General features: G+C 50.7%; 1 protein-coding gene across 1 annotated transcript in view; it reads left to right on the plus strand.

Annotated features, from left to right (window-relative positions):
• Positions 1–9,880, plus strand: part of GRIK4 (glutamate ionotropic receptor kainate type subunit 4) — a 319,110-nt gene that overhangs the window by 163,997 nt on the left and 145,233 nt on the right. The window lies entirely within an intron of this gene.

Consider the following 9,880-nt stretch of genomic DNA (forward strand, 5'->3'; position numbering starts at 1 on the left):
CCCCCCCCCCCCCCCCCACCCACGGCTGCAGATGATAAGCCAAGAAGGGGCTCGCTCCTTCCAATCGTGGGAACGACAACCAAAGGGTTAGGGGATTCCTAAGTGTCCTTGGCTGTTTGTCCGTGTGTGTAGGTGAAAGAGAGAGAGCCGTCCAGGAACACCCTTTGCCAGAACTCCCTGTGCATGCGCGGAACAGAGAGGAGCTCAGTTACAGGGAGACTGGCCAACCACCAAGCCTTTTGGCATCTGCAAACGCAATCCCCACGTTTTCAGCCTCATTGTTAAGGAGCTACAGAAAGAGAGAGAGGGAAAATATAAAATTGGATGCATTTGTACTTGATGGTTGAAGAGCTTCTTTCCTCGGAGAGTAGATTTTTCTGACGGAACAAGGTCCAAGGTCAATTCCCGATAAAGTTTGTTTTGTTTTGTTTTTGCAAATGCAGGTTTTAGAAATGCATTTTCTCTGACTCTCAACTTGCGACATAAATTTAGTGTTTATGAGATTTAGCTAATTTGAGCCAGCACATTCCAGCAAATCTGTGCATCTGTGTGCTCCCGGTGACAGCTGTGCACCACACACAGTCAGACAGGTGCTGGCTACTGGCTACCACTGGGGCCCGGAGCCCGAGATGCGGGTATCTGTGTCCAGTGTGGCTCACCTGTGCAGGTCTTCCCCTGCGGGTCTGGGTGGGCTGCACTGGAAGAGGTTCGCCATCTCCATAAGGCTCCTCTCTATGGCTCCTCAGAACTGTTCTGCAGTGTAAGTCCCTCCTCCATCCTGGAATCCCTACAGCATCTGAAAACAAAAGCCCCCTCCCTGCCAAGGGTCAGAACCATCTTCTTTACGGGACCTCTGCACCTTACTGACTCCACTTGTACCTGCATTCATTTATTCAACACAACGTGATTATTTGCTCTGTGCTACCCAAGAAACAAAGTTGCTGAGTCCCAACTATGTATGCTTTCTGTATACCTTATTTAATTATTACAACAACCCAGTGGGTTTGGAAATGTTGGAATTCCCCATCTTAAAGTTTAGTACAATTGATAGTCCAGTTCCTCAGTCTCTCTAGCCACACGTCAAGTGCTCAATAGCCACGTGTGGACAGTACAGATATAGAACATTTCTGTCTTCACAGAAAGTGCTATTGGACAGCATTGTTTTAGATGATAAGGGTTTTATGGACAGAGCATTTTGTGGCTAAAAAAAGAGAGAAATGTTTTGATAACACTTCGTTCTATCTCTCCCTCGTGGAGATTTTCAGCACACATTAGCATGGACACCCTGAGTTGTCCTGTGGCCAAAACAACTATTTACCTCAGCATCTTCCAAATAGGAGTGATCATATGCCCCCAAAAGGATGCTGATCTAAAAGCTCACAGGATGCTGGTATTTGATGGAACACAACTGGGATATGTTGCATTCCACCAGGTGGCCCTCCTCGTGTAGCATCCTCGCAGCATTGAAAGGTATAACAGAATCAAGCATTCTCCCCCGGAAATTTCTGCCACAAGCCCACTCAGGCAGGACTGAACTGGCACACCCCAGGCACCCAGCGAGAATGTTGAGAGACAGAGGACAGGCTGTAAATATGCCCAGGCAAAGACTGTCCTGCAGTCCTCATCTGTGCTGGGTACAGCATCTCACCAGCCTGACAGGAAGTTCTTTCTTGTGTCTAGCCACAGTCCCTCTTGCTTTGCAGCTGAGCCCTGTTTCCTCTGCTTCAGCTCTTACTGGGCTTTGGGAAGTAAGTTGTTCAGATGTTTGTTAAACACCTGCTGTGTGCCAAGTACCACGCTAGAGACTGTTGCCTCCTAGCCCAGGGCTATTTCCATTGGAATTGACATTCTCCGACATTCTAACAGTTCCTTGCAGATTGAGAAGCACTTTCACTTATGTTTTCCCACTCTACCTCCCTCTTTCCCAGTCATTCTGAGCTGAGCAAAGAGCCTTGGAGCTGCTAAGTGACTTGACTTAAGGTCACGAAGCTGGTACATGACAAAACCAAGACTCTTACCTCCAGTCCTTCGACTATGAGCCAGGGCTTCCGCCTCCGAGGCCCCTCCCACCCTACTGGGCTGCACCAGCAGACTCAGAGGAGCAGCTCAGGGTGGGCTCTACCCAGCAGGCGCAGTGTCCTTTGAAGGGCAGAGATCTCCCTGGAGCAGTGTGTCCCCTTGCTCCGCTGAGCGGGGTGCGGGATGGCTGAGCACAAAGATCTGGAGAGGATGAGCCTGCCCAAGTGCTAGAGAGGCCAGCCCGCATCCCAGGGGAGACGCATCAACCGCACAGTGCTGCTCGGAGGGCTCATCTATGGAGGCTGCTGAGTGACTCTGGCCCCACCTACGGGGGCGGGCGTGGGGAGGGAAGGTGGGGCAGAGCAGGAGAAGTTCAAGGGCAAAGAGGATTCAAAATCTAATCAAAGGCTGAAGAAATGAGGGACCGAAGGGAAATGCAGCTCAGAGCTTGGGAGGAGACACTCTTCCATCTTCCTTATTAATGCAGGGCCAAGAGACACTGCACGTCGAATTAGGAACAGGAATCTAATTCTGTTTTCCTGCTGTGTCAAAATGAAGCATAACAGAGATCATTCCCTGGGGAATCATGCCATGTACTCTCTAAGCAGGTTTTGGACCAAGTAGAGTTGTACCGTGGATTACATTATTTTTCTTTAATGGGGGGGAAAAGAGATTAGAACATCTCTGCAAGTACCTGGTTCTAGTGAGGCTGGGGGAGGAGGAGTGAGGAGCCCAGGCATGGCCATCTGGTCAACCCCGCGGAGCCTGGGGACGGGGGGAGTTTGCTGTTAGGGGACTTCCTAGGAAAGTTGGGGTTCCTCACTACTGTCCCCAAGGCCCCTTTGGTGAGCCCTGCCACGGAGTTACCTTTTGAGACACTCAGGCTGGACCCAGAGCCTTTCACTCTTCGTGGCCACAAGTATAATATGCCGTGTATTTTCCTGGTATCATTGTACATAGCTCAAATCAACTTTTTTTTCAGGCTTGCTTTGGTGTTCCTGAGTATTTTAATGTCCTTTTTTTGTGGCTACAAGTCCTGAGCCCCTATACCCTCTGCCGTTTATGTGCTACCTGTGTGATCTTGGCAAAGTAGACTTAGGCACTTGCTAGCCTCTGTTGTCTCATCTGTAAAATGGGGATGAGGCTTCCTCCCTCCCAGGGTGGTTGAGGGGATAAAATAGGACGGCACACAGTGTATAACAGCATCCACACCTAGGGAACACACAGCACACGTGGTTTTAACTCTCTTTCCTTCCTGGAATCCCTTTTGAATAAGGCCAGGTCAGGACCTGCAGTGGCGTGACCGGAGTTCCGCTCTATCCTTGTAACATCCCTGTGTTGGCTAAACTCGGTCCAGATGTTGGCGAGGAGAGACTCTTGTCTCCTGGGGAGGAAGTGCGGCTGAAAAGAAACACAGGCTGGTTCAGTAAAATGGGAACCGTCTTTGCAGGCAAACCAAGCTGCTCCACTACTCATGAGCTGTATGATGTGAAACAGGTCACTCTACCTCTCTGAGCTTTAGTTCCCTCCCATGTAAAGTGGGGATAATAATGCCTCTCAGGGTGATTGGGTGGAAGGTATCTGGGCCCACATTTAATTACTGTTACTTTATCCTGCGGCCCTGATTGTGGCAGTAGCGGGTGGAGGACTGGTGTCGGGAATGATACCCAAAGTCCCGTGTGAGTAGCTGGGGGACGAGGGGGGCAGTAGCTGGCCTTTCTAGTGCCACCCCCCCAGGAGGCACTGTGAGAGGCCTTTTGCTTACGGTGGTACAAATTAACCACTTACAGAACACTTACTATATAACAAACACTCCGCTGAGGGCTTGAAATGATCTCATTTAAACCTCACGTTAACCATATAAGATGGGCTCTATAGACATTTTTATTATATGCGTGAAGAAAAGAGAGATTAAGTCCATTTTCGAGGTCACGTGGCTCTTGTTACCCCCCCTCTCCCTGCATCTCCGAACACTGTGGAAGAGACAGAAGTGAGGGACCATTTTTCCTACTTTATGGGAGGACTGAGGCCTTCTTCCCAGGCAACTCAAGCGGGGAATCAGAGGCCAGAACTTGGAATCAGAAACCTGGGTTTGGACCTTGGCCAGTCGGTTCTGTGATCTGTCCCAGCATCTCTCCTGCTGCAGTGATTTGGTTTCTACCCAGGAATAATGATAATACCTGCTTCCAGGGCACTTGTAGGGTTAAATCAACGGTATGTGAAAAAGCTTAGGAAACCCTGAAGGCAGTTCTCAGGGCAGGGTTGCCTCCTGGGCCCCAGTAATTAATAAACCAACAAACACCCTGAGGTGGAGAGGCCGAGGGGAGCGCAGAGGGCAGGTTCTCCCCACGCCCATCCTTGCCGTCAGAGAAGGGGGCCGCCTCCATGGCCGAGCAGGCAGCAGGTGGTCCTCCCGGGACTGAGAAGTCTCAGCCTCCTCCTCTGTCCCCTCTCTGTCTCCTCCTCTGGTCCCCGTGGTCTGGCCCTTTCTGTCCTTTCTTGGGGCCAAGCCCAGGTGTGGGATGGGACAAAACCAAGAAGCAGGTGAAATACGTACGTCGTTCAAGCATTTGAATTTGTTCCGTGCCCCTGCCCCACTGACAACACCTCGGACCCTCCTCCCTCTCTCTCCATCAGAATCTGCTCCCTGGAAAAACAGGACGTGAAAACCGTACACCCGAGGCACTTGCGCCTGGCAGGGGGAGGGGACTGGAGAGGTACCAGGTTTAGGGCACGGGTGCATGGCGGTGAATTCACATCGTCTCCCTAAATCCTCACCATAATCCTCTGGTCAGTATTCCATCAGCTGCCTCCCACAAGATTTTTAAAGTGTCGCCCCTGCTGGGAATATTAACATTTTCCAGAATCAGAGCTTTTGCAGCCCAGGGAATCAGCCAGTGGAGAGGAGGATGCCATTGACATGGTTATTTATTCTTAATTTTTGATGCAAAGGTCCTCTGTGTCCCCTGCACACCCATCCCTTAGGCGTTTGTGTCCTTGTCCTGCAGACCTGTGTAACCCCTGCTGTGCCTTTCTCAGCCTCTCCGTCCTTTTCCTCCCCGCCCCACCTGGCCCCTGGGTCCCAGTCCCAGAAGCCAGTCTCCCTCCTCCTTCCTAGAACAGCCAGCCTACTGGGTTTCACATTGATCCATCCCATTGCATACTGAGCGAGACTAATAGGTTCCCCAGGTCCCGCTCAGCCTTGGCCTCGGCAGGCAGACTCGCTGCTGGGCCAAGGGTCCCTCAGGAGAGGAGGGTCAGGGTGGAGGTGGAGGGGAAGCAGGGAGAGAGCAGCTTTTAACCCTTCTGGTGGCAGCTGCCTTTGGCAAATCCCCTAGTTCCATGAAACAGATAGAGGTGAGGAGAACGACAATTGGAAAATGCCAAACTGCGCTGAGAAACTCTAATCTTCTTTATGTAACTAAACCACTTTTCCTCTTCTGCAGATGCTTTCCGCTACCTCGAATAAAAAAAGGATCCTTTTCTGATTCATAAAGACTCTCTGGTCTGGAAAGACATCAACATTTTTGTAGTTCAGCTTTCCGACCCCTGGTTTCGTTCCCTCTACAGCCATGCTCAACTGGGGCTTCAGTCTTTCCTTGACTACCTCCAGCAATGGGGGACTCACTCCCTCCTGATGCAGCCCGCTGCCTCTTTAGATGGTTCCAACAGAGCTTCCTCCTTATGATAGCTAAGTGTGTCCCCCTGCGACACTTCCATCCACTCATTATTTCTGGGGTTAGCCCTTGACTACAACTCAAGAGCAGGTCTGTCTTATGACAGCCCTTCCCCTCTTCCTCAGACCAGGCACCCACTTCCTTCAGTGGCTCCTCAAGTGACGCGGTGTCTGTCCCCACCTGGCAGTGCTGCTGCCCTGATCTGTTAGGAGGCAGAGTCTCTCTCTTCCCCCAGCGGTCTGTGTTCAGTCCACCAGCAAGCACCGTGCACCCTACCTCACACAGTAGGGATGAGCCGAGGAGTTTGAAATAGGAGCCCTGCCCAACACTGTGAAATAATTACAGTACATGTTATCTATCGTAATACATGCATATATGCATAAGCATATGCTATCAAATGTTTCATATGGTTTATAACCCAGGGCTGTATTCTGTGAATTGGATAATAAATCCTGTGTGAGTTGGGAGAGGAGAGAAGTGGGTCAGGGCTGGAGATCGGAGAGAGGGTTTGGGGAAGGAGATGGGGTGAAGGACCATTGGGATGTGAGTGAGTGGCGGGGGGGGGGGGGGGTGGGGAGGTGCCTTCTGGGTGACAGACACGGTTCTGCTGACTTGCCATCCTCTGACTCCCGCTGTAAGGTAGTCTTGACGCTTATCTCACAGACAGGAAATGGAGGGGCAGAGGGGCAGAGAGAATGGCTCACACTAGCTAACCTACGGGCGGCGCAGGAGCTGGGATTCACGGCCCACCTGGCACTCTTTCTGTTACTTCAGGTGCAGTGCAGCCTGGGAAAGGGAGTGACTGGGTAGGAGATCCTGGGGACGGTTGCGGACCTCCCAGGGACTCGCTGCCCTTCTCCCCTGCCCTCCCCTGGGCCTTCCCTGCCTCCCTGTAAACAGTGTTGGATGAGAAGGGGAAGGGATGCTGCTTCCTTGTTTAAAAGGCAGCAGAGCCCCCCAAGGGGGAGCGGGGAGTGGGGCATGTGGGCATCGATTAGAGCAGGGTCCCCAGTTTCCCTGACACGTTGGGGCTCTTTTACCCGGGAGCTCAGTGCACCTGCCAGCTTTAACGGGATGAAGGGTCCCTGGGCTGCCTTTGCCAGGCTGCTCCGTGCTGTGTGTAATTGTACTGTCACTCCCCAGGCTTTTGTTTTCTCCCACTGAATCTCATTGCCCATCTGAAGGATCCCAGGGGATTTGGCCTCTCTCCCCAGTCAGGCTCCAAAGATTCTCCCTGCTGCATTCCAGGCCCTATGGGGGTTCACACCCACCATTCCTCCGTTACTCATACCTCCAGCTGCTCCCTTAGAGCGCGTCCTGGCAGATCTTTCCTTGAGCCAAGGAGATGGCCACGACTTCAGCAGCTCCAGCGCTGTGGCCTCCCCAGCCTCCTTGTCCTTTGGATCAGGTGCTCAGACCTTTGTCCAAGTGGGATTTTGCTTTTCACATCATCTCTGAGAAGATGTGAATATTCTCTCCATTTTACAGATAGGACACAGTGGAGCTGCCCCATAAGAAACCAGATTTTCAGGCCACCAAAAAAAATAGGGATATCATTTGGGTTGGTTTTGGGGTTGGTTTTCTTTTTTTTTAATTTTTATTGGAGTATAGTTGATTTACAATGTTGTGTTGGTTTCAGGTGTACAGCAAAGTGAATCAGTTATACATATATCCACTCTTTTTCAGATTCTTTTCCCATATAGGCCATTACAGAGTATTGAGTAGAGTTCCCTGTGCTATACAGCAGGTCCTTATTAGTTGTCTATTTTATATATGATAGTGGGGATAGGATTTGAACTTTGCTATAGACTTAGCTACAGGTTCCTGGCCCCTAAGCTCCTGAGGGCAGGGTCTGTACCTGATCCATCTTCTCTGCTGGTGTCCTATTGGCCGGGTGCCGGGCCCTTAGGACAGTGAGTGCTGGATGAACAGACGTGTACCTTCCTCCCTCTTCCTCTGCCTCACTGAGTCGCCACTCCTGACCTTTGGGTTCTTGTGGGGATGAGTAGACACAAAAGAAGTGACACTGATTCTACGCATGCCAGTTCCAAGTGTGCTTTCACATAGGATCTCAGTGAGTTCTCACCTGTTATGCCCATTTTACAGATGAAGAGTGGAGGCTTGAAGAGGTTAGATGGTTCTCAAGGTCACACAGCCAGCGAGGGTTGACCCTGAGCTTGAATCCAGATCTTCTGCATCTGGGTTGGCAGGAAGTGCCCTGGCAGCATCAGCGCCACTCTGGATGGAAGCCGGTGGTGAGGGGCTGGGAGGGGCACCGATAGCAGCAGGGGGTCTGTACAAGCCTCTATCGAGGCCTGTTTGGGAAGGAAGGAAAGGCCAACCCGATGCTGGGCTTGCACGGCCTGGGTTTCTGAAGCCTCTTTGTGAATAGCAGGCCCTCCGGGGGCTCCCTGCTCCCTGATGCAGCCTCCAGCTCCTGGGACCACCTTCTCAGGACCCGGGGGACGGGAGTTAGGGGTTGACCCCACCTTCCGGAGCTCCAGTCTCCATCATGCCAGGCCCTGCTCCCTTTTCCTTGTTAACACGGCACACCAAGGCTTCCCCGCCAAAGCCCAGAGACGCGTGTCTCCAGGCCTCCCTGGGTTCTGTGCCTGATGCTTCCTGCTGCATTTTATCCTAAGAGGCAGTCTGTCTCAGGGGAAGAGGGTTGGATGGAGACAGGAAAATGGGGATTGTGGTCCCAGCTGTGCTCCCGGGCACATCCTGTCGTCTCTCTAAAAAATGAGGGAGGTGCTACGAATGCTCTTCAGATGCCCCCCATCTTACCTTTTGGTTCTCAAGGGTCAGGAGGGGGCGTGACCTGAACAGGGAGGGTCATATTCATGACATGTCTGCATTTAATATTCCTTTAACCAGTACAGACACCAGAGCACTGGGATCTTTGGTTAGAAAGCAACCCTTCCCAGGCCATCCTCAGTGTGTGCAGACTGTGTCTGGGAGAGTTATTCCTCTCCTGCCTCCTGTTCGCCTCTGTGCTGTGGGATTCGAATACTTTATAGGATCCTTGGGAGGACTTAAATGAGATGAGCCATTAAAATGTTTAGCCCATTACCTGGAACACAATAAGAATTCAGTAAATGTTTCGATTGGCTTTTGAGAGCAAATGCCTATAGGTCTCTTTCCATTGGAATTGAGACTGCTGTCTTCTCAGGAGACCTCCCACCCAACCACACACCCTCCTCCTGGCCTGCCTTTTCAGAGACAAAGCAGGATTAAGACCTTTGTGTCTCCATGATATCCTTCTGGAATCCCTCCTCCCGTATGCTAGACGGCAGATAGCGAGGTGGGGGGAGAGTCTTTAGCGCACAATCCCAGTTTTCTGTTTTGTTCTGCTCCCACATGATTGCCTGCTGGAATGCAATTCAAGACCTGTTCTTTCATAATCATAATAATACCTTGTCTCAGTGCAGCCATGGTGCTCTGAGGAGTTCAAAGGGTTTCGCTAGACCTGTTTTCTGGGCCTTGTGACATTGAGGGAATTGCTCCCCGACCTCCACCACGGAAATAAAGGCTGGATGTAACATTTATGAGGGTTCACCATGCGCGAGGTTCTGGCCTAAGCACTTGGCGTGTTATACTTCATTTAATCTTCTCCACAGCCCTGATCTCTAGCCTCTGATATTACAGGCACACCTCGTTTTACTGCACTTTGCAGATACTGCTTTTTTACAAATTGAAGGTCTGTGGCAACCCTGCCTCAAGCAAGTCTATCGGTGCCATTTTTCCAACAACATTTGCTCACTACGTGTCTCTATGTCACATTTTGATAATTCTCACCATATTTCAAACTTTTTCATTATCATTGTATTTGTTATGTGATTGGCGATCTTTGATGTTACTCCTGCGAAAAGATTACGACCTACTGAGGGCTCAGATGATGGTTAGCCTTTTTAAGCAATAAAATATTTTTAAATTAAGGTATGTACATTGCTTTTTTTAGACATAATGTTATTGCACATTTAACAGACTACAGTATAGTGTAAGCATAACTTTTATATGCACCGGGAAACCAAAAAATTCTTGTGACTCACTTTATGGCGGGGGCGTGGAACCAAACGCGCAGTATCTCCGAGGTCTGCCTGTATTCTCATTTCTCAGATGAGCAACTGAGGTCAAGAGACCCAGCCACATGAGGTCACCCAGTGAGCAAGTGGCTAAGTTAG

Source organism: Lipotes vexillifer, unplaced genomic scaffold, assembly GCF_000442215.2.
Source record: "Lipotes vexillifer unplaced genomic scaffold, Lipotes_vexillifer_v1.1 scaffold352, whole genome shotgun sequence".
NCBI lineage: Eukaryota > Metazoa > Chordata > Mammalia > Artiodactyla > Lipotidae > Lipotes > Lipotes vexillifer.